Here is a 27,448-nt window from a genome sequence, read left to right as displayed (position 1 = left end):
CCATAAATCCAAGAATGTGATCTATGGCAAGGAAACATATGTGGGGTGAGGTGTACGAGCCTCTGGTCGATGATCAATGGCCACACAACCCCTATTTTTGTCGAAAATAGCCATGAACGACCATTTTCAATAATACCGAAGGCTAACACCTACGGATTTTTGACCAAGAAATGGTCTCCACTAGAAATCCAAGAATGTGATCTATGGCAAGGAAACATATGTGGGGTGAGGTGTATGAGCCTCTGGTCGATGATCAATGGCCACACAACCCCTATTTTTGTCGAAAATAGACATGAACGACCATTTTCAATAATACCGAAGGCTAACGGCTACGTATTTTTGACCCAGAAATGGTCTCCACTAGAAATCCAAGAATGTGATCTATGGCAAGGAAACATATGTTGGGTGAGGTGTACGAGCCTCTAGTTGATGATCAATGGCAACACAACCCCCATTTTTGATGAAAATAGCCATGAACGACCATTTTCAATAATACCGAAGGCTAACGCCTACGGATTTTTGACCAAGAAATGGTCTCCACCAGAAATCCAAGAATGTGATCTATGGCAAGGAACCATATGTGGGGTGAGGTGTACGAGCCTCTGGTCGATGATCAATGGCCACACAACCCCCATTTTTGTCAAAAATAGCCATGAACGACCATTTTCAATAATACCGAAGGCTAACACCTACAGATTTTTGACCAAAAATGGTCTCCACCAGAAATCTAAGAATGTGATCTATGGCAAGGAAACATATGTGGGGTGAGGTGTACGAGCCTCTGGTCAATGATCAATGGCCACACAACCCCCATTTTTGTCGAAAATAGCCATGAACGACCATTTTCAATAATACCGAAGGCTAACACCTACAGATTTTTGACCAAGAAATGGTCTCCACCAGAAATCCAAGAATGTGATCTATGGCAAGAAAACAAATGTGGGGTGAGGTGTACGAGCCTCTGGTCGATGATCAATGGCCACACAACCCCCATTTTTGTCGAAAATAGCCATGAACGACGATTTTCAATAATAACGAAGGCTAACACCTATGGATTTTTGACCAAGAAATGGTCTCCACCATTAATCCAAGAATGTGATCTATGGCAAGGAAACATATGTGGGGTGATGTGTACGAGCCTCTGGTCGATGATCAATGGCCACACAACCCCCATTTTTGTCGAAAATAGCCATGAACGACGATTTTCAATAATAACGAAGGCTAACACCTATGGATTTTTGACCAAGAAATGGTCTCCACCATAAATCCAAGAATGTGATCTATGGCAAGGAAACATATGTGGGGTGAGGTGTACGAGCCACTGGTCGATGATCAATGGCCACACAAACCCCATTTTTGTCGAAAATAGCCATGAACGACCATTTTCAATAATACCGAAGGCTAACGCCTACGGATTTTTGACCAAGAAATGGTCTCCACTAGAAATCCAAGAATGCAATCTATGGCAAGGAAACATATGTGGGGTGAAGTGTACGAGCCTCTGGTTGATGATCAATGGCAACACAACCCCCATTTTTGTCGAAAATAGCCATGAACGGCCATTTTCAATAATACCAAAGGCTAACACCTACGGATATTTGACCAAGAAATTGTATCCACTAGAAATCCAAGAATACGATCTATGGCAAGGAAACATATATGGGGTGATGTGTACGAGCCTCTGGTCGATGATCAATGGCAACACAACCCCCATTTTTGTCGAAAATAGCCTTGAACGGCCATTTTCAATAATACCGAAGGCTAACACCTACGGATTTTTGACCAAGAAATGGTCTCCACCAGAAATCCAAGAATGTGATCTATGGCAAGGAAACATATGTGGGGTGAGGTGTACGAGCCTCTGGTCAATGATCAATGGCCACACAACCCCCATTTTTGTCGAAAACAGCCATGAACGACGATTTTCAATAATACCGAAGGCTAACACCTACGGATTTTTGACCAAGAAATGGTCTCCACCATAAATCAAGAATGTGATCTATGGCAAGGAAACATATGTTGGGTGAGGTGTACGAGCCTCTAGTTGATGATCAATGGCAACACAACCCCCATTTTTGATGAAAATAGCCATGAACGACCATTTTCAATAATAACGAAGGCTAACACCTATGGATTTTTGACCAAGAAATGGTCTCCACCATTAATCCAAGAATGTGATCTATGGCAAGGAAACATATGTGGGGTGATGTGTACGAGCCTCTGGTCGATGATCAATGGCCACACAACCCCCATTTTTGTCGAAAATAGCCATGAACGACGATTTTCAATAATAACGAAGGCTAACACCTATGGATTTTTGACCAAGAAATGGTCTCCACCATAAATCCAAGAACGTGATCTATGACAAGGAAACATATGTGGGGTGAGGTGTACGAGCCACTGGTCGATGATCAATGGCCACACAAACCCCATTTTTGTCGAAAATAGCCATGAACGACCATTTTCAATAATACCGAAGGCTAACGCCTACGGATTTTTGACCAAGAAATGGTCTCCACTAGAAATCCAAGAATGCAATCTATGGCAAGGAAACATATGTGGGGTGAAGTGTACGAGCCTCTGGTTGATGATCAATGGCAACACAACCCCCATTTTTGTCGAAAATAGCCATGAACGGCCATTTTCAATAATACCAAAGGCTAACACCTACGGATATTTGACCAAGAAATTGTATCCACTAGAAATCCAAGAATACGATCTATGGCAAGGAAACATATATGGGGTGAGGTGTACAAGCCTCTGGTCGATGATCAATGGCAACACTACCCCCATTTTTGTCGAAAATAGCCTTGAACGGCCATTTTCAATAATACCGAAGGCTAACACCTACGGATTTTTGACCAAGAAATGGTCTCCACCAGAAATCCAAGAATGTGATCTATGGCAAGGAAACATATGTGGGGTGAGGTGTACGAGCCTCTGGTCAATGATCAATGGCCACACAACCCCCATTTTTGTCGAAAATAGCCATGAACGACGATTTTCAATAATACCGAAGGCTAACACCTACGGATTTTTGACCAAGAAATGGTCTCCACCATAAATCAAGAATGTGATCTATGGCAAGGAAACATATGTTGGGTGAGGTGTACGAGCCTCTGGTCGATGATCAATGACCACACAACCCCCATTTTTGTCGAAAATAGCCATGAACGACCATTTTCAATAATACCGAAGGCTAACACCTACAGATTTTTTACCAATAAATGGTCTCCACCATAAATCCAAGAATGTGATCTTTGGCAAGGAAACATATGTGGGGTGAGGTGTACGAGCCTCTGGTCGATGATTAATGGCCACACAACCCCCATTTTTGTCGAAAATAGCCAAGAACGACCATTTTCAATGACACTGAAGGCTAACACCTACGAATTTTTGACCAAGAAATGGTCTCCACCATAAATCCGTGAATGTGATCTATGGCAACGAAACTTATGTGGGGTGAGGCATACGAGCCTCTGGTCGATGATCAATGGCCACACAACCCCCATTTTTGTCAAAAATAGCCATGAACGACCATATTCAATGACACTGAAGGCAAACACATACGGATTTTTGACCAAGAAATGGTCTCCACCATAAATCCAAGAATGTGATCGGATTTTTGCCCAAGAAATGGACTTCACCAAAATTCGAAGCATGTGATCTATGGCAAGGAAACATATGTGGGGTGAGGTGTACGATCCTCTGGTCGATGATCAATGGCCACACAACCACCAATTTTGTCGAAAATACCCATGAACGACCATTTTCAATAATACCGAAGGCTAACACCTACAGATTTTTAACCAAGAAATGGTCTCCACCATAAATCCAAGAATGTGATCTATGGCAAGGAAACATATGTGGGGTGAGGTGTACGAGCCTCTGGTCGATGATCAATGGCCACACAACCCCCATTTTTGTTGAAAATAGCCATGAACGACCATTTTCAATAATACCGAAGGCTAACACCTACGGATTTTTGACGAAGAAATGGTGTCCACTAGAAATCCAAGAATATGATCTATGGCAAGGAAACATATGTGGGGTGAGGTGTATGAGCCTCTGGTCGATGATCACTGGCCACACAACCCCTATTTTTGTCGAAAATAGACATGAACGACCATTTTCAATAATACCGAAGGCTAACGCCTACGTATTTTTGACCCAGAAATGGTCTCCACTAGAAATCCAAGAATGTGATCTATGGCAAGGAAACATATGTTGGGTGAGGTGTACGAGCCTCTGGTTGATGATCAATGGCAACACAACCCCCATTTTTGATGAAAATAGCCATGAACGACCATTTTCAATAATACCGAAGGCTAACACCTACGGATTTTTGACCAAGAAATGGTCTCCACCAGAAATCCAAGAATGTGATCTATGGCAAGGAACCATATGTGGGGTGAGGTGTATTAGCCCTTGGTCGATGATCAATGGCCACACAACCCCCATTTTTGTCAAAAATAGCCATGAACGACCATTTTCAATAATACCGAAGGCTAACACCTACAGATTTTTGACCAAAAATGGTCTCCACCAGAAATCTAAGAATGTGATCTATGGCAAGGAAACATATGTGGGGTGAGGTGTACGAGCCTCTGGTCAATGATCAATGGCCACACCACCCCCATTTTTGTCGAAAATAGCCATGAACGACCATTTTCAATAATACCGAAGGCTAACACCTACGGATTTTTGACCAAGAAATGGTCTCCATCAGAAATCCAAGAATGTGATCTATGGCAAGAAAACATATGTGGGGTGAGGTGTACGAGCCTCTGGTCGATGATCAATGGCCACACAACCCCCATTTTTGTCGAAAATAGCCATGAACGACAATTTTCAATAATAACGAAGGCTAACACCTATGGATTTTTGACCAAGAAATGGTCTCCACCATAAATAACAAGAATGTGATCTATGGCAAGGAAACATATGTGGGGTGAGGTGTACGAGCCTCTGGTTGATGATCAATGGCCACACAACCCCCATTTTTGTCGAAAATAGCCATGAATGACCATTTTCAATAATACCGAAGGCTAACACCTACGGATTTTTGACCAAGAAATGGCCTCCACCATAAATCCAAGAATGTGATCTTTGGCAAGGAAACATATGTGGGGTGAGGTGTACGAGCCTCTGGTCGATGATTAATGGCCACACAACCCCCATTTTTGTCAAAATAGCCAAGAACGACCATTTTCAATGACAGTGAAGGCTAACACCTACGAATTTTTGACCAAGAAATGGTCTCCACCATAAATCCAAGGATGTGATCTATGGCAACGAAACATATGTGGGGTGAGGTGTACGAGGCTCTGGTCGATGATCAATGGCCACACAACCCCCATTTTTGTCAAAAATAGCCATGAACGACAATATTCAATGACACTGAAGGGTAACACCTACGGATTTTTGACCAAGAAATGGTCTCCACCATAAATCCAAGAATGTGATCGGAATTTTGCCCAAGAAATGGTCTCCACCAAAAATCCAAACATGTGATCTATGGCAAGGAAACATATGTGGGGTGAGGTGTACGAGCCTTTAGTCGATGATCAATGGCCACACAACCCCCATTTTTGTCGAAAATAGCCATGAACGACCATTTTCAATAATACCAAAGGCTAACACCTACGGATTTTTGACCAAGAAATGGTCTCCACCATAAATCCAAGAATGTGATCTATGGCAAGGAAACATATGTGGGGTGAGGTGTACGAGCTTCTGGTCGATGATCAATGGCCACACAACCCCCATTTTTGTCGAAAATAGCCATGAACGACCATTTTCTATAATACCGAAGGCTAACACCTACGGATTTTTGACCAAGAAATGGTCTCCACCATAAATCCAAGAATGTGATCTATGGCAAGGAAACATATGTGGGGTGAGGTGTACGAGCCTCTGGTCGATGATCAATGCCCACACAACCCCCATTTTTGTCGAAAATAGCCATGAACGACCATTTTCGATAATATCGAATGCTAACACCTACGGATTTTTGACCAAGAAATGGTCTCTACTAGAAATCCAAGAATACGATCTATGGCAAGGAAACATATTTGGGGTGAGGTGTATGAGCCTCTGGTCGATGATCAATGGCCACACAAACCCCATTTTTGTCGAAAATAGCCATGAACGACCATTTTCAATAATACTGAAGGCTAACGCCTACGGATTTTTGACCAAGAAATGGTCTCCACTAGAAATCCAAGAATGCAATCTATGGCAAGGAAACATATGTGGGGTGAGGTGTACGAGCCTCTGGTTGATGATCAATGGCAACACAACCCCCATTTTTGTCGAAAATAGCCATGAACGACCATTTTCAATAATACCGAAGGCTAACACCTACGGATATTTGACCAAGAAATTGTCTCCACTAGAAATCCAAGAATACGATCTATGGCAAGGAAACATATGTGGGGTGAGGTGTACGAGCCTCTGGTCGATGATCAATGGCAACACAACCCCCATTTTTGTCGAAAATAGCCTTAAACGGCCATTTTCAATAATACCGAAGGCTAACACCTACGGATTTTTGACCAATAAATGGTCTCCACCAGAAATCCAAGAATGTGATCTATGGCAAGGAAACATATGTGGGGTGAGGTGTACGAGCCTCCGGTCAATGATCAATGGCCACACAACCCCCATTTTTGTCAAAAATAGCCATGAACGACGATTTTCAATAATACCGAAGGCTAACACCTACGGATTTTTGACCAAGAAATGGTCTCCAACATAAATCAAGAATGTGATCTATGGCAAGGAAACATATGTTGGGTGAGGTGTACGAGCCTCTGGTCGATGATCAATGGCCACACAACCCCCATTTTTGTCGAAAATAGCCATGAACGATCATTTTCAATAATACCGAAGGCTAACACCTACGGATTTTTGACCAATAAATGGTCTCCACCATAAATCCAAGAATGTGATCTTTGGCAAGGAAACATATGTGGGGTGAGGTGTATGAGCCTCTGGTCGATGATTAATGGCCACACAACCCCCATTTTTGTCGAAAATAGCCAAGAATGACCATTTTCAATGACACTGAAGGCTAACACCTACGATTTTTTGACCAAGAAATGGTCTCCACCATAAATCCGTGAATGTGATCTATATGGCAACGAAACATATGTGGGGTGAGGCATACGAGCCTCTGGTCGATGATCAATGGCCACACAACCCCCATTTTTGTCAAAAATAGCCATGAACGACCATATTCAATGACACTGAAGGCAAACACATACAGATTTTTGACCAAGAAATGGTCTCCACCATAAATCCAAGAATGTGATCGGATTTTTGCCCAAGAAATGGTCTTCACCAAAAATCGAAGCATGTGATCTATGGCAAGGAAACATATGTGGGGTGAGGTGTACGATCCTCTGGTCGATGATCAATGGCCACACAACCCCCAATTTTGTCGAAAATACCCATGAACGACCATTTTCAATAATACCGAAGGCTAACACCTACAGATTTTTAACCAAGAAATGGTCTCCATCATAAATCCAAGAATGTGATCTATGGCAAGGAAACATATGTGGGGTGAGGTGTACGAGCCTCTGGTCGATGCTCAATGGCCACACAACCCCCATTTTTGTTGAAAATAGCCATGAACGACCATTTTCAATAATACCGAAGGCTAACACCTACGGATTTTTGACCAAGAAATGGTCTCCACTAGAAATCCAAGAATATGATCTATGGCAAGGAAACATATGTGGGGTGAGGTGTATGAGCCTCTGGTCGATGATCAATGGCCACACAACCCCTATTTTTGTCGAAAATAGACATGAACGACCATTTTCAATAATACCGAAGGCTAACGCCTACGTATTTTTGACCCAGAAATGGTCTCCACTAGAAATCCAAGAATGTGATCTATGGCAAGGAAACATATGTTGGGTGAGGTGTACGAGCCTCTGGTTGATGATCAATGGCAACACAACCCCCATTTTTGATGAAAATAGCCATGAACGACCATTTTCAATAATACCGAAGGCTAACACCTATGGATTTTTGACCAAGAAATGGTCTCCACCAGAAATCCAAGAATGTGATCTATGGCAAGGAACCATATGTGGGGTGAGGTGTATGAGCCTCTGGTCGATGATCAATGGCCACACAACCCCCATTTTTGTCAAAAATAGCCATGAACGACCATTTTCAATAATACCGAAGGCTAACACCTACAGATTTTTGACCAAAAATGGTCTCCACCAGAAATATAAGAATGTGATCTATGGCAAAGAAACATATGTGGGGTGAGGTGTACGAGCCTCTGGTCAATGATCAATGGCCACACAACCCCCATTTTTGTCGAAAATAGCCATGAACGACCATTTTCAATAATACCGAAGGCTAACACCTACGGATTTTTGACCAAGAAATGGTCTCCACCAGAAATCTAAGAATGTGATCTATGGCAAGAAAACATATGTGGGGTGAGGTGTACGAGCCTCTGGTCGATGATCAATGGCCACACAACCCCCATTTTTGTCGAAAATAGCCATGAACGACGATTTTCAATAATAACGAAGGCTAACACCTATGGATTTTTGACCAAGAAATGGTCTCCACCATAAATCCAAGAATGTGATCTATGGCAAGGAAACATATGTGGGGTGAGGTGTACGAGCCTCTGGTCGATGATCAATGGCCACACAACCCCCATTTTTGTCGAAAATAGCCATGAACGACCATTTTCAATAATACCGAAGGCTAACACCTACGGATTTTTGACCAAGAAATGGTCTCCACCATAAATCCAAGAATGTGATCTTTGGCAAGGAAACATATGTGGGGTGAGGTGTACGAGCCTCTAGTCGATGATTAATGGCCACACAACCCCCATTTTTGTCAAAATAGCCAAGAACGACCATTTTCAATGACAATGAAGGCTAACACCTACGAATTTTTGACCAAGAAATGGCCTCCACCATAAATCCAAGAATGTGATCTATGGCAACGAAACATATGTGGGGTGAGGTGTACGAGGCTCTAGTCGATGATCAATGGCCACACAACCCCCATTTTTGTCAAAAATAGCCATGAACGACCATATTCAATGACACTGAAGGGTAACACCTACGGATTTTTGACCAAGAAATGGTCTCCACCATAAATCCAAGAATGTGATCGGAATTTTGCCCAAGAAATGGTCTCCACCAAAAATCCAAACATGTGATATATGGAAAGGAAACATATGTGGGGTGAGGTGTACGAGCCTCTGGTCGATGATCAATGGCCACACAACCCCCATTTTTGTCGAAAATAGCCATGAACGACCATTTTCAATAATACCGAAGGCTAACACCTACTGATTTTTGACCCAGAAATGGTCTCCACCATAAATCCAAGAATGTGATCTATGGCAAGGAAACATATGTGGGGTGAGGTGTACGAGCTTCTGGTGGATAATCAATGGCCACACAATCCCCATTTTTGTCGAAAATAGCCATGAACGACCATTTTCTATAATACCGAAGGCTAACACCTACGGATTTTTGACCAAGAAATGGTCTCCACTAGAAATCCAAGAATATGATCTATGGCAAGGAAACATATGTGGGGTGAGGTGTATGAGCCTTTGGTCAATGATCAATGGCTACACAACCCCCATTTTTGTCGAAAATAGCCATGAACGACCATTTTCAATAATACCGAAGGCTAACGCCTACTAATTTTTGACAAAGAAATGGTCTCTACTAGAAATCAAAGAATGCGATATATGGCAAGGAAACATATGTGGGTTTAGGTGTACGAGCCTCTGGTTGATGATCAATGGCAACACAACCCCCATTTTTGTCGAAAATATCCATGAACGTCAATTTTCAATAATACCGAAGGCTAACACCTACGGATATTTGACCAAGAAATTGTCTCCACTAGAAATCCAAGAATACGATCTATAGCAAGGAAACATATGTGGGGTGAGGTGTACGAGCCTCTGGTCGATGATCAATGGCAACACAACCCCCATTTTTTGTCGAAAATAGCCATGAACGACCATTTTCAATAATACAGAAGGCTAACACCTACTGATTTTTGACCAAGAAATGGTCTCCACCAAAAATCCAAGAATGTGATCTATGGCAAGGAAACATGTGTGGGGTGAGGTGTACGAGCCTCTGGTCGATGATCAATGGCCACACAACCCCCATTTTTGTCGAAAATAGCCATGAATGACCATTTTCAATAATACCGAAGGCTAACACCTACGGATTTTTGACCAAGAAATGGTCTCCACCATAAATCCAAGAATTTGATCTATGGCAAGAAAACATATGTGGGGTGAGGTGTACGAGCTTCTGGTCGATGATCAATGGCCACACAACCCCCATTTTTGTCGAAAATAGCCATGAACGACCATTTTCAATAATACCGAAGGCTAACACCTACGGATTTTTGACCAAGAAATGGTCTCCACCATAAATCCAAGAATGTGATCTATGGCAAGAAAACATATGTGGGGTGAGGTGTACGAGCTTCTGGTCGATGATCAAAGGCCACACCACCCCCATTTTTGTCGATAATAGCCATGAACGACCATTTTCAATAATACCGAAGGCTAACACCTAAGAATTTTTGACCAAGAAATGGTCTCCACCATAAATCCAAGAATGTGATCTTTGGCAAAGGAAACATATGTGGGGTGAGGTGTACGAGCCTCTGGTCGATGATCAATGGCCTCACAACCCCCATTTTTGTCGAAAATAGCCAAGAACGACCATTTTCAATGACACTGAAGGCTAACACTTATGAATTTTTCACCAAGAAATGGTCTCCACCATAAATCCAAGAATGTCATCTATGGCAACGAAACATATGTGAGGTGAGGTGTACGAGCCTCTGGTCTATGATCAATGGCCACACAACCCCCATTTTTGTCAAAAATAGCCATGAACGACAATATTCAATTACACTGAAGGCTAACGCCTACGGATTTTTGACGAAGAAATGGTCTCCACCATAAATCCAAGAATGTGATCGGATTTTTGCCCAAGAAATGGTCTCCACCAGAAATCCAAGAATGTGATCTATGGTAAGGAAACATATGTGGGGTGAGGTGTACGAGCCTCTGGTTGATAATCAATGGCCACACAACCCCCATTTTTGTCGAAAATAGCCATGAACGACCATTTCAGAAATACCGAAGGCTAACACCAATGGATTTTTGACCAAGAAATGGTCTCCACCATAAATCTAAGAATGTGATCTATGGCAAGGAAACAAATGTGGGGTGTGGTGTACGAGCGTCTGGTCGACGATCAATGGCCACACAACCCCCATTTTTGTCGAAAATAGCCATGAACGACCATTTTCAATGACACTGAAGGCTAACACCTACGAATTTTTTACCAATAAATGGTCTCCACCATAAATCCAAGAATCTGATCTATGGCAACGAAACATATGTCGGGTGAGGTGTATGAGCCTCTGGTCGATGATCAATGGCCACACAACCCCCGATTTTTGTCAAAAATAGCCATGAATGAACATTTTGAATAATACCGAAGGTTAACACGTACGGATTTTTGCCCAAGAAATCGTCTCCACCAGAAATCCAAGAATGTGATCTGTGGCAATGAAACATATGTGTGGTGAGGTGTGGCAAGGAAACATATGTGGGGTGAGGTGTACGAGCCTCTGGTCGATAATCAATGGCCACACAACCCCCATTTTTTGTCGAAAATAGCCATGAACGACCATTTTCAATAATACCGAAGGCTAACACCTACGGATTTTTGACCAAGAAATCGTCTCCATAAGAAATCCAAGAATGTGATCTATGGCAAGGAAACATATGTGGGATGAGGTGTACGAGCCTCTAGTCGATGATCAATGGCCACACAACCCCCATTTTTGTCGAAAATAGCCATGAACGACCATTTTCAATAATACCGAGGGCTAACACCTACCGATTTTTGACCAAGAAATGGTCTCCACCAGAAATCCAAGAATGCGATCTATGGCAAGGAAACATATGTGGGGTGAGGTGTACGAGCCTCTGGTCGATGATCAATGGCCACACAACCCCCATTTTTGTCGAAAATAGCCATGTACGACAATTTCCAATAATACCGAAGCCTAACACCTACGGATTTTTTACCAAGAAATGGTCTCCACTAGAAATCCCAAAATGCGATCTATGGCAAGGAAACATATGTGGGGTGAGGTGTACGAGCCTCTAGTCGATGATCAATGGCAACACAACCCCCATTTTTGTCGAAAATAGCCATGAACGGCCATTTTCAATAATTGCGATGGCTAACACCTACAAATTTTTGACCAAGAAATGGTCTCCACTAGAAATCTAAGAATACGATCTATGGCAAGGAAACATATTTGGGGTGAGGTGTACGAGCCTCTGGTCGATGATCAATGGCAACACAACCCCCATTTTTGTCGAAAATAGCCATGAACGACCATTTTCAATAATACCGAAGGCTAACACCTACGGATCTTTGACCAAGAAATGGTCTCCACCATAAATCCAAGAATGTGATCTTTGGCAAGGAAACATATGTGGGGTGAGGTGTACGAGCCTCTGGTTGATGATCAATGGCCACACAACCCCCATTTTTGTCGAAAATAGCCAAGAACGACGATTTTCAATGACACTGAAGGCTAACACCTACGAATTTTTGACCAAGAAATGGCCTCCGCCATAAATCCAAGAATAATATCTATGGCAACGAAACATATGTGGGGTGAGGTGTACGAGCCTCTAGTCGATGATCAATGGCCACACAACCCCCATTTTTGTCAAAAATTGCCATGAACGACCATATTCAATGACACTTAAGGCTAACACCTACGGATTTTTGACCAGGAAATGGTCTCCACCAGAAATCCAAGAATGTGATCTATGGCAAGGAATTATATGTGGGGTGAGGTGTGCGAGCCTCTGGTCGATGATCAATGGCCACACAACCCCCATTTTTGTCGAAAATTGCCATGAACGACAATTTCCAATAATACCGAAGGCTAACACCTACGAATTTTTGACCAAGAAATGGTCTCCACTAGAAATCCCAAAATGCGATCTATGGCAAGGAAACATATGTGGGGTGAGGTGTACGAGCCTCTAGTCGATGATCAATGGCAACACAACCCCCATTTTTGTCGAAAATAGTCATGAACGGCCATTTTCAATAATAGCGAAGGCTAACACCTACGGATTTTTGACCAAGAAATGGTCTCCGCTAGAAATCTAAGAATACGATCTATGACAAGGAAACATATTTGGGGTGAGGTGTACGAGCCTCTGGTCGATGATCAATGGCAACACAACCCCCATTTTTGTCGAAAATAGCCATGAACGACCATTTTCAATAATACTGAAGGCTAACACCTACGGATCTTTGACCAAGAAATGGTCTCCACCATAAATCCAAGAATGTGATCTTTGGCAAGGAAACATATGTGGGGTGAGGTGTACGAGCCTCTGGTTGATGATCAATGGCCACACAACCCCCATTTTGTCGAAAATAGCCAAGAACGACGATTTTCAATGACACTGAAGGCTAACACCTACGAATTTTTGACCAAGAAATGGTCTCCGCCATAAATCCAAGAATGTGATCTATGGCAACGAAACATATGTGGGGTGAGGTGTACGAGCCTCTAGTCGATGATCAATGGCCACACAACCCCCATTTCTGTCAAAAATTGCCATGAACGACCATATTCAGTGACACTTAAGTCTAGCACCTACGGATTTTTGACCAAGAAATGGTCTCCACCATAAATCCAAGAATGTGATCGGATTTTTGCCCAAGAAATGGTCTCCACCAAAATCCAAGAATGTGATCTATGGCAAGGAAACTTATGTGGGGTGAGGTGTACGAGCGTCTGGTCGACGATCAATGGCCACACAACCCCCATTTTTTGTCGAAAATAGCCTTGAACGACCATTTTCAATGACACTGAAGGCTAACACCTACAAATTTTTGACCAATAAATGGTCTACACCATAAATCCAAGAATCTGATCTATGGCAAGGAAACATATGTGGGGTGAATTGCACGAGCCTCTGGTCGATGATAAATGGCCACACAACCCCCATTTTAGTCGAAAATAGCCATGAATGACAATTTCCAATAATACCGAAGGCCAACACCTACGGATTTTTGACCAAGAAATGGTCTCCACTAGAAATCCCAAAATGCGATCTATGGCAAGGAAACATATGTGGGGTGAGGTGTACGAGCCTCTAGTCGATGATCAATGGCAAAACAACCCCCATTTTTGTCGAAAATACCATGAACGGCCATTTTCAATAATAGCGAAGGCTAACACCTACGGATTTTTGACCAAGAAATGGTCTCCGCTAGAATTCTAAGAATACGATCTATGGCAAGGAAACATATTTGGGGTGAGGTGTACGAGCCTCTGGTCGATGATCAATGGCAACACAACCCCCATTTTTATCGAAAATAGCCATGAACGACCATTTTCAATAATACCGAAGGCTAACACCTACGGATCTTTGACCAAGAAATGGTCTCCACCATAAATCCAAGAATGTGATCTTTGGCAAGGAAACATATGTGGGGTGAGGTGTACGAGCCTCTGGTTGATGATCAGTGGCCACACAACTTTCATTTTTGTCGAAAATAGCCAAGAACGATGATTTTCAATGACACGGAAGGCTAACACCTACGAATTTTTGACCAAGAAATGGTCTCCGCCATAAATCCAAGAATGTGATTTATGGCAACGAAACATATGTGTGGTGAGGTGTACGAGCCTCTAGTCGATGATCAATGGCCACACAACCCCCATTTTTGTCAAAAATTGCCATGAACGACCATATTCAATGACACTGAAGGCTAACACCTACGGATTTTTGACCAAGAAATGGTCTCCACCATAAATCCAAGAATGTGATCGGATTTTTGACCAAGAAATGGTCTCCACCAAAATCCAAGAATGTGATCTATGGCAAGGAAACATATGTGGGGTGAGGTGTACGAGCCTCTGGTTGATGATCAATGGCCACACAACCCCCATTTTTGTCAAAAATAGCCATGAACGACCATTTTCAATAATACCGAAGGCTAACACCTATGGATTTTTGACCAAAAAATGGTCTCCACCATAAATCCAAGAATGTGATCTATGGCAAGGAAACATATGTGGGGTGAGGTGTACGGGCCCCTAGTCGACGATCAATGGCCACACAACCCCCATTTTTGTCGAAAATAGCTATGAACGACCATTTTCAATGACACTGAAGGCTAACACCTACGAATTTTTGACCAAAAATGGTCTCCACCATAATTCCAAGGATCTGATCTATGGCAACGAAACATATGTGGGGTGAGGTGTACGAGCCTCTGGTCGATGTTCAATGGCCACACAACCCCCATTTTTTGTCGAAAATAGCCATGAATGAACATTTTCAATAATACCGAAGGATAACACGTACGAATTTTTGCCCAAGAAATCGTCTCCACCAGAAATCCAAGAATGTGATCTATGTTAAGGAAACATATGTGGGGTGAGGTGCACGAGCCTTAGGTCGATGATCAAAGGCCACACAACCCCCATTTTTGTTGTAAATAGCCATGAACGACCATTTTCAATAATACCGAAGGCTAAGACCTACGGATTTTTTACCAAGAAATCGTCACCACCAAAAATCCAAGAATGTCATCTATGGCAAGGAAACATATGTGGGATGAGGTGTACGAGCCTCTGGTCGATGATCAATGGCCACACAACCCCCATTTTTGTCGAAAATAGCCATGAACGACCATTTTCAATAATACCGAGGGCTAACACCTACAGATTTTTGACCAAGAAATGGTCTCCACCAGAAATCCAAGAATGTGATCTATGGAAAAGAAACATATGTGGGGTGAGGTGTATGAGCCTCTGGTCGATGATCAATGGCCACACAACCCCCATTTTTGTCGAAAATAGCCATGAACGACCATTTTCAATAATACCGAAGGCTAACACCTACGAATTTTTGTCAAAGAAATGGTCTCCACTAGAAATCCAAGAATGCGATCTATGGCAAGGAAACATATGTGGGGTGAGGTATACGAGCCTCTGGTCGATGATCAATGGCAACACAACCCCCATTTTTGTCGAAAATAGCCATGAACAGTCATTTTCAATAATACCAAAGGCTAACACCTATGAATTTTTGACCAAGAAATGGTCTCCACCATAAATCTAAGAATGTGATCTATGGCAACGAAACATATGTGGGGTGAGGTGTACGAGCCTCTAGGTGATGATCAATGGCCACACAACCCCCATTTTTGTCAAAAATTGCCATGAACGACCATATTCAATGACACTGAAGGCTAACACCTATGGAGTTTTGACCAAGAAATGGTCTCCACCATAAATCCAAGAATGTGATCGGATTTTTTCCCAAGAAATGGTCTCCACCAAAATCCAAGAATGTGATCTATGACAAGGAAACATATGTGGGGTGAGGTGTACGAGCCTCTGGTTGATGATCAATGGCCACACAACCCCCATTTTTGTCGAAAATAGCCATGAACGACCATTTTCAATAATACCGAAGGCTAACACCTTTGGATGTTTGACCAAGAAAAGGTCTCCACCATAAATACAAGAATGTGATCTATGGCAAGGAAACATATGTGGGGTGAGGTGTACGAGCCTATAGTCGACGATCAATGGCCACACAACCCCCATTTTTGTCGAAAATAGCTATGAACGACCATTTTCAATGACACTGAAGGCTAACACCTACGAATTTTTGACCAAAAATGGTCTCCACCATATTTCTAAGAATCTGATCTATGGCAACGAAACATATGTGGGGTGAGGTGTACGAGCCTCTGGTCGATGATCAATGGCCACACAACCCCCATTTTTTGTCGAAAATAGCCATGAATGAACATTTTCAATAATACCGAAGGTTAACACGTACGGATTTTTGCCCAAGAAATCGTCTCCACCAGAAATCAAAGAATGTGATCTATGACAAGGAAACATATGTGGGGTGAGGTGCACGAGCCTTTGATGATCAAAGGCCACACAACCCCTATTTTTGTTGAAAATAGCCATGAACGACCATTTTCAATAATACCGAAGGCTAACACCTACGAATTTTTTACCAAGAAATTGTCACCACCAAAAATCCAAGAATGTCATCTATGGCAAGGAAACATATGTGGGATGAGGTGTACGAGCCTCTGGTCGATGATCAATGGCCACACAACCCCCATTTTTGTCGAAAATAGCCATGAACGACCATTTTTAATAATACCGAAGGCTAACACCTACGGATTTTTGACCAAGAAATGGTCTCCACTAGAAATCCAAGAGTGCAATCTATGGCAAGGAAACATATGTGGATGAGGTGTACGAGCCTCTGGTCGATGATCAATGGCAACACAACCCCCATTTTTGTCGAAAATAGCCATGAACGGTCATTTTCAATAATACCGAAGGCTAACACCTACGGATTTTTGACCAAGAAATGGTCTCCACTAGAAATCCGAGAATATGATCTATGGCAAGGAAACATATGTGGGGTGAGGTGTACGAGCCTCTGGTCGATGATCAATGGCAACACAACCCCCATTTTTGTCGAAAATAGCCATGAACGACCATTTTCAATAATACCGAAGGCTAACACCTACGGATTTTTGACCAAGAAATGGTCTCCACCATAAATGCAAGAATCTGATCTTTGGCAAGGAAACATATGTGGGGTGAGGTGTACGAGCCTTTGATTGATGATCAATGGCCACACAACCCCAATTTTTGTCGAAAATAGCCAAGAACGACCATTTTCAATGACACTGAAGGCTAACACCTACGAATTTTTGACCAAGAAATGGTCTCCTCCATAAATCCAAGAATGTGATCTATGGCAACGGAACATATGTGGGGTGAGGTGTACGAGCCTTTGGTCGATGATCAATGGCCACACAACCCCCATTTTTGTCAAAAATAGCCATGAATGACCATATTCAATGACACTGAAGGCTAACACCTACGGATTTTTGACCAAGAAATGGTCTCCACCATAAATCCAAGAATGTGATCGGATTTTTGCCCAAGAAATGGTCTCCACTAGAAATCCAAGAATGTGATCTATGGCAAGGAAACATATGTGGGGTGAGGTGTATGAGCCTCTGGTCGATGATCAATGGCCACACAACCCCCATTTTTGTCGAAAATAGCCATGAACGACCGTTTTCAATGATACCGAAGGCTAACACCTATGGATTTTTGACCAAGAAATGGTCTCCACCATAAATCCAAGAATGTGATCTATGGCAAGGAAACATATGTGGGGTGAGGTGTACGAGCCTCTGGTCGACGATCAATGGCCACACAACCCCCATTTTTGTCGAAAATAGCCATGAACGACCATGTTCAATGACACTGAAGGCTAACACCTATGGATTTTTGACAAAGAAATCGTCTCCACCAGAAATCCAAGAATATTATCTATGGCAAGGAAACATATGTGGGGTGAGGTGTACGAGCCTCTGGTCAATGATCAATGGCCACACAACCCCCATTTTTGTCGAAACTAGCCATGAACGACCATTTTCAATAATATCGAAGGCTAACACGTACGGATTTTTGACCAAGAAATGGTCTCCACGAGAAATCCAAGATTGTGATCTATGGCAATGAAACATATGTGGGGTGAGGTGTACGAGCCTCTGGTCGAAGATAAATGGCCACACAACCCCCATTTTTGTCGAAAATAGCCATGAACGACCATTTTCAATAATACTGAAGGCTAACACCTACGGATTTTTGACCAAGAAATGACCTCCACCAGAAATCCAAGAATGTGATCTATGGCAAGAAAACATATGTGGGGTGAAGTGTTCGAGCCTCTTGTCGATGATCAATGGCCACACAACCCCCATTTTTGTCGAAAATAGCTGAACGACCATTTTCAAGGACACTGAAGGCTAACACCTACGGATTTTTGACCAAGAAATGGTCTCCACCATAAATCCAAAAATATGATCTATGACAACGAAACATATGTGGGGTGAGGTGTATGAGCCTCTTGTCGATGATCAATGGCCACACAACCCCCATTTTTGTCGAAAATAGCCATGAACGACCATTTACAATAATACCGAAGGCTAACACCTACGGTTTTTGACCAAGAAATGGTCTGCACCAGAAATCCGAGAATATGATCTATGGCAAGGAAACATATGTGGGGTGAGGTGTACGAACCTCTGGTCGATCATAAATGGCCACACAACCCCATTTTTGTCGAAAATAGCTATGAACGACTATTTTCAATAATACCGACGGCCAACACCTACGGATTTTTGACCAAGAAATGGTCTCCACCAGAAATCCAAGAATGTGATCTATGGCAAGAAAACATATGTGGGGTGAAGTGTTCGTGCCTCTGGTCGATGATCAATGGCCACACAACCCCCATTTTTGTCGAAAATAGCCATGAACGACCATTTTCAAGGACACTGAAGGCTAACACCTACGGATTTTTGACCAAGAAATGGTCTGCACCAGAAATCCAATAATATGATCTATGGCAAGGAAACATATGTGGGGTGGGGTGTACGAGCCTCTGGTCGATGATCAATGGCCACACGACCCCCATTTTTGTCGAAAATAGCCATGAACGACCATTTTCAGTAAAACCGAAGGTACATATTTTTTAACCAAGAAATGGTCTCCACCAGAAATCCAAGAATGTCTTCTATGGCAAGGAAACATATGTGGAGTGAGGTGTACGAGCCTCTGGTCGATGATCAATGGCAACACAACCCCCATTTTTGTCGAAAATAGCCATGGACAACCATTTTCAGTAATACCGAAGGCTAACACCTACGGCTTTTTGACCAAGAAAGGGTCTCCACCAAAAATCCAAGAATGTGATCTATAGCAAGGAAAAATATGTGGGGTGAGGTGTACGAGCCAATGGTCGATGATCAATGGCCACATAACCCCCATTTTTTTCGAAAATAGCCATGAACGACCATTTTCAATAATACCGAAGGCTAACACCTACGGATTTTTGACCAAGAAATGCTCTCCACCATAAATCCAAGAATGTGATCTATGGCAACGAAACATATGTGGGGTGAGGTGTACGAGCCTCTGGTCGATGATCAATGGCCACACAACCCCCATTTTTTGTCAAAAATAGCCATGAACGACCATTTTCAATAATACCGAAGGCTAACACCTACGGATTTTTGACCAAGAAATGGTCTCCACTAGAAATCCAAGAATGTGATCTATGGCAAGGAAACATATGTGGGGTGAGGTGTACGAGCCTCTGGTCGATGATCAATGGCAACACAACCCCCATTTTTGTCGAAAATAGCCATGAACGGCCATTTTCAATAATACCAAAGGCTAACACCTACGGATTTTTGACCAAGAAATGGTATCCACTAGAAATCCAAGAACATGATCTATGGCAAGGACACATATGTGGGGTGAGGTGTACGAGCCTCTGGTCGATGATCAATTGCGAACACAACCCCCATTTTTGTCGAAAATAGCCATGAACGACCATTTTCAATAATACCGAAGGCTAACACCTACGGATTTTTGACCAAGAAATGGTCTCCACCAGAAATCCAAGAATGTGATCTATGGCAAGAAAACATATGTGGGGTGAAGTGTTCGAGCCTCTTGTCGATGATCAATGGCCACACAACCCCCATTTTTGTCGAAAATAGCCATGAACGACCATTTTCAAGGACACTGAAGGCTAACACCTACGGATTTTTGACCAAGAAATGGCTCCACCATAAATCCAAGAATATGATCTATGGCAACGAAACATATGTGGGGTGAGGTGTATGAGCTTCTGGTCGATGATCAATGGCCATACAACCCCCATTTTTGTCGAAAATAGCCATGAACGACCATTTTCAATGACACTGAAGGCTAAAACCTATGGATTTTTGACCAAGAATTGGTATGCACCAGAAATCCAAGAATATGATCTATGGCAAGGAAACATATGTGGGGTGAGGTGTACGAACCTCTGGTCGATGATAAATGGCCACACAACCCTATTTTTGTCGAAAATAGCTATGAACGACCATTTTCAATAATACCGAAGGCTGACACCTACGAATTTTTGACCAAGAAATGGTCTCCACCAGAAATCCAAGAATTTTATCTATGGCAAGAAAACATATGTGGGGTGAAGTGTTCGTGCCTCTGGTCGATGATCAATGGCCACACAACCCCCATTTTTGTCGAAAATAGCCATGAACGACCATTTTCAAGGACACTGAAGGCTAACACCTACGGATTTTTGACCAAGAAATGGCTCCACCATAAATCCAAGAATATGATCTATGGCAACGAAACATATGTGGGGTGAGGTGTATGAGCTTCTGGTCGATGATCAATGGCCACAGAACCCCCATTTTTGTCGAAAATAGCCATGAACGACCATTTTCAATAATACCGAAGGCTAACACCTATGGATTTTTGACCAAGAAATGGTCTGCACCAGAAATCCAAGAATATGATCTATGGCAAGGAAACATATGTGGGGTGAGGTGTACGAACCTCTGGTCGATGATAAATGGCCACACAACCCCATTTTGTCGAAAATAGCTATGAACGACCATTTTCAATAATACCGAAGGCTAACACCTACGAATTTTTGACCAAGAAATGGTCTCCACCAGAAATCCAAGAATGTGATCTATGGCAAGAAAACATATGTGGGGTGAAGTGTTCGTGCCTCTGGTCGATGATCAATGGCCACACAACCCCCATTTTTGTCGAAAATAGCCATGAACGACCATTTTCAAGGACACTTAAGGCTAACACCTACAGATTTTTGACCAAGAAATGGTCTGCACCAGAAATCCAAGAATATGATCTATGGCAAGGAAACATATGTGGGGTGGGGTGTACGAGCCTCTGGTCGATGATCAATAGCCAGACGACCCCCATTTTTGTCGAAAAAAGCCATGAACGACCATTTTCAATAATTCAGAAGGCTAACACCTACGAATTTTTGACCAAGAAATCGTCTCCACCAGAAATCCAAGAATGTGATATATGGCAAAGAAACATATGCGGGGTGAGGTGTACGAGCCTTTGGTCGATGATCAATGGCCACACAACCCCCATTTTTGTCGAAATAGCCATGAACGACCATTTTCAATAATACCGAAGCATAATACGTACGGATTTTTGACCAAGAAATGGTTTCCACGAGAAATCCAAGAATGTGATCTATGGCAAGGAAACATATGTGGGGTGAGGTGTATGAGACTTTGGTCGATGATCAATGGCCACACAACCCCCATTTTTGTCGAAAATAGCCATGAACGACCATTTTCAGTAATACTGAAGGATAACACCTACAGATTTTTTACCAAGAAATGGTCTCCACCAGAAATCCAAGAATGTGATCTATGGCAAGGAAACATATGTGGGGTGAGGTGTACGAGCCTCTGTTCGATGATCAATGGCAACACAACCCCCATTTTTGTCGAAAATAGCCATGGACAACCATTTTCAGTAATACCGAAGGCTAACACCTACGGATTTTTGACCAAGAAAGGGTCTCCACCAAAAATCCAAGAATGTGATCTATAGCAAGGAAACATATGTGGGGTGAGGTGTACGAGCCAATGGTCGATGATCAATGGCCACACAACCCCCATTTTTGTTGAAAATAGCCATGAACGACCATTTTCAATAATACCGAAGGCTAACACCTACGGATTTTTGACCAAGAAATGCTCTCCACCATAAATCCAAGAATGTGATCTATGACAACGAAACATATGTGGGGTGAGGTGTACGAGCCTCTGGTCGATGATCAATGGCCACACAACCCCCATTTTTGTCAAAAATAGCCATGAACGACCATTTTGAATAACACCGAAGGCTAACACCTACGTATTTTTGACCAAGAAATGGTCTCCACTAGAAATCCAAGAATGTGATCTATGACAAGGAAACATATGTGGGGTGAGGTGTACGAGCCTCTGGTCGATGATCAATGGCAACACAACCCCCATTTTTGTCGAAAATAGCCATGAACTTCCATTTTCAATAATACCGAAGGCTAACACCTACGGATTTTTGACCAAGAAATGGTCTCCACTAGAAATCCAAGAACACGATCTATGGCAAGGACACATATGTGGGGTGAGGTGTATGAGCCTCTGGTCGATGATCAATTGCGAACACAACCCCCATTTTTGTCGAAAATAGCCATGAACGACCATTTTCAATAATACCGAAGGCTAACACCAACGGATTTTTGACCAAGAAATGGTCTCCACCAGAAATCCAAGAATGTGATCTATGGCAAGAAAACATATGTGGGGTGAAGTGTTCGAGCCTCTTGTCGATGATCAATGGCCACACAACCCCCATTTTTGTCGAAAATAGCCAAGAACGACCATTTTCAAGGACACTGAAGGCTAACACCTACGGATTTTTGACCAAGAAATGGTCTCCACCATAAATCCAAGAATATGATCTATGGCAACGAAACATATGTGGGGTGAGGTGTATGAGCTTCTGGTCGATGATCAATGGCCACACAACCCCCATTTTTGTCGAAAATAGCCATGAACGACCATTTTCAATGACACTGAAGGCTAAAACCTATGGATTTTTGACCAAGAATTGGTCTGCACTAGAAATTCAAGAATATGATCTATGGCAAGGAAACATATGTGGGGTGAGGTGTACGAACCTCTGGTCGATGATAAATGGCCACACAACCCTATTTTTGTCGAAAATAGCTATGAACGACCATTTTCAATAATACCGAAGGCTGACACCTACGAATTTTTGACCAAGAAATGGTCTCCACCAGAAATCCAAGAATTTTATCTATGGCAAGAAAACATATGTGGGGTGAAGTGTTCGTGCCTCTGGTCGATGATCAATGGCCACACAACCCCCATTTTTGTCGAAAATAGCCATGAACGACCATTTTCAAGGACACTGAAGGCTAACACCTACGGATTTTTGACCAAGAAATGGTCTGCACCAGAAATCCAAGAATATGATCTATGGCAAGGAAACATATGTGGGGTGGGGTGTACGAGCCTCTGGTCGATGATCAATGGCCACACAACCCCCATTTTTGTCGAAAAAAGCCATGAACGACCATTTCAATAATTCAGAAGGCTAACACCTACGGATTTTTGACCAAGAAATCGTCTCCACCAGAAATCCAAGAATGTGATATATGTCAAGGAAACATATGCGGGGTGAGGTGTACGAGCCTTTGGTCGATGATCAATGGCCACACAACCCCCATTTTTGTCGAAAATAGCCATGAACGACCATTTTCAATAATACCGAAGCATAATACATATGGATTTTTGACCAAGAAATGGTTTCCACGAGAAATCCAAGAAAGTGATCTATGGAAAGGAAACATATGTGGGGTGAGGTGTACGAGCCTTTGGTCGATGATCAATGGCCACACAACCCCAATTTTTGTCGAAAATAGCCATGAACGACCATTTTCAGTAATACCGAAGGATAACACCTACAAATTTTTTACCAATCCACCAGAAATCCAAGAATGTGATCTATGGCAAGGAAACATATGTGGGGTGAGGTGTACGAGCCTCTGGTCGACGATCAATGGCAACACAACCCCCATTTTTGTCGAAAATAGCCATGGACGACCATTTTCAGTAATACCGAAGGCTAACACCTACGGATTTTTGACCAAGAAAGGGTCTCCACCAAAAATCCAAGAATGTGATCTATAGCAAGGAAACATAAGTGGGGTGAGGTGTACGAGCCTATGGTCAATGATCAATGGCCACACAACCCCCATTTTTGTCGAAAATAGCCATGAACGACCATTTTCAATAATACCGAAGGCTAACACCTACGGATTTTTGACTAAGAAATGCTCTCCACCATAAATCCAAGAATGTGATCGATGGCAACGAAACATATGTGGGGTGAGGTGTACGAGCCTCTGGTCGATGATCAATGGCCACACAACCCCCATTTTTGTCGAAAATAGCCATGAACGACCATTTTGAATAATACCGAAGGCTAACACCTACGGATTTTTGACCAAGAAATGGTCTCCACTAGAAATCCAAGAATGTGATCTATGACAAGGAAACATAAGTGGGGTGAGGTGTACGAGCCTCTGGTCGATGATCAATGGCAACAAAACCCCCATTTTTGTCGAAAATAACCATGAACGGCCATTTTCAATAATACTGAAGGCTAACACCTACGGATTTTTGACCAAGAAATGGTCTCCACTAGAAATCCAAGAACACGATCTGTGGCAAGGACACATATGTGGGGTGAGGTGTATGAGCCTCTGGTCGATGATCAATTGCGAACACAACCCCCATTTTTGTCGAAAATAGCCATGAACGACCATTTTCAATAATACCGAAGGCTAACACCAACGGATTTTTGACCAAGAAATGGTCTCCACAAGAAATCCAAGAATGTGATCTATGGCAAGAAAACATATGTGGGGTGAAGTGTTCGAGCCTCTTGTCGATGATCAATGGCCACACAACCCCCATTTTTCTCGAAAATAGCCAAGAACGACCATTTTCAAGGACACTGAAGGCTAACACCTACGGATTTTTGACCAAGAAATGGTCTCCACCATAAATCCAAGAATATGATCTATGGCAACGAAACATATGTGGGGTGAGGTGTATGACTTCTGGTCGATGATCAATGGCCACACAACCCCCATTTTTGTCGAAAATAGCCATGAACGACCATTTTCAATGACACTGAAGGCTAAAACCTATGGATTTTTGACCAAGAATTGGTCTGCACCAGAAATCCAAGAATATGATCTATGGCAAGGAAACATATGTGGGGTGAGGTGTACGAACCTATGGTGGATGATAAATGGCCACACAACCCTATTTTTGTCGAAAATAGCTATGAACGACCATTTTCAATAATACCGAAGGCTGACACCTACGAATTTTTGACCAAGAAATGGTCTCCACCAGAAATCCAAGAATTTTATCTATGGCAAGAAAACATATGTGGGGTGAAGTGTTCGTGCCTCTGGTCGATGATCAATGGCCACACAACCCCCATTTTTGTCGAAAATAGCCATGAACGACCATTTTCAAGGACACTGAAGGCTAACACCTACGGATTTTTGACCAAGAAATGGTCTGCACCAGAAATCCAAGAATATGATCTATGGCAAGGAAACATATGTGGGGTGGGGTGTACGAGCCTCTGGTCGATGATCAATGGCCACACAACCCCCATTTTTGTCGAAAAAAGCCATGAACGACCATTTTCAATAATTCAGAAGGCTAACACCTACGGATTTTTGACCAAGAAACCGTCTCCACCAGAAATCCAAGAATGTGATATATGGCAAGGAAACATATGAGGGGTGAGGTGTACGATCCTTTGGTCGATGATCAATGGCCACACAACCCCCATTTTTGTCGAAAATAGCCATGAACGACCATTTTCAATAATACCGAATCATAATACGTACGGATTTTTGACCAAGAAATGGTTTCCACGAGAAATCCAAGAAAGTGATCTATGGAAAGGAAACATATGTGGGGTGAGGTGTACGATCCTTTGGTCGATGATCAATGGCCACACAACCCCAATTTTTGTCGAAAATAGCCATGAACGACCATTTTCAGTAATACCGAAGGATAACACCTACAAATTTTTTACCAAGAAATGGTCTCCACCAGAAATCCAAGAATCTGATCTATGGCAAGGAAACATATGTGGGGTGAGGTGTACGAGCCTCTGGTCGACGATCAATGGCAACACAACGCCCATTTTTGTCGAAAATAGCAATGGACGACCATTTTCAGTAATACCGAAGGCTAACACCTATGGATTTTTGACCAAGAAAGGGTCTCCACCAAAAATCCAAGAATGTGATCTATAGCAAGGAAACATAAGTGGGGTGAGGTGTACGAGCCAATGGTCAATGATCAATGGCCACACAACCCCCATTTTTGTCGAAAATAGCCATGAACGACCATTTTCAATAATACCGAAGGCTAACACCTACGGATTTTTGACCAAGAAATGCTCTCCACCATAAATCCAAGAATGTGATCTATGGCAACGAAACATATGTGGGGTGAGGTGTACGAGCCTCTGGTCGATGATCAATGGCCACACAACCCCCATTTTTGTCGAAAATAGCCATGAACGACCATTTTGAATAATACCGAAGGCTAACACCTACGGATTTTTGAGCAAGAAATGGTCTCCACTAGAAATCCAAGAATGTGATCTATGACAAGGAAACATATGTGGGGTGAGGTGTACGAGCCTCTGGTTGATGATCAATGGCAACACAACCCCCATTTTTGTCGAAAATAGCCATGAACGACCATTTTCAATAATACCGAAGGCTAACACCTACGGATTTTTGACCAAGAAATGGTCTCCACTAGAAATCCAAGAA

This window comes from Zea mays, chromosome 7 (assembly GCF_902167145.1).
Source record: "Zea mays cultivar B73 chromosome 7, Zm-B73-REFERENCE-NAM-5.0, whole genome shotgun sequence".
Lineage (NCBI taxonomy): Eukaryota > Viridiplantae > Streptophyta > Magnoliopsida > Poales > Poaceae > Zea > Zea mays.
This window is presented reverse-complemented; position numbering follows the sequence as displayed.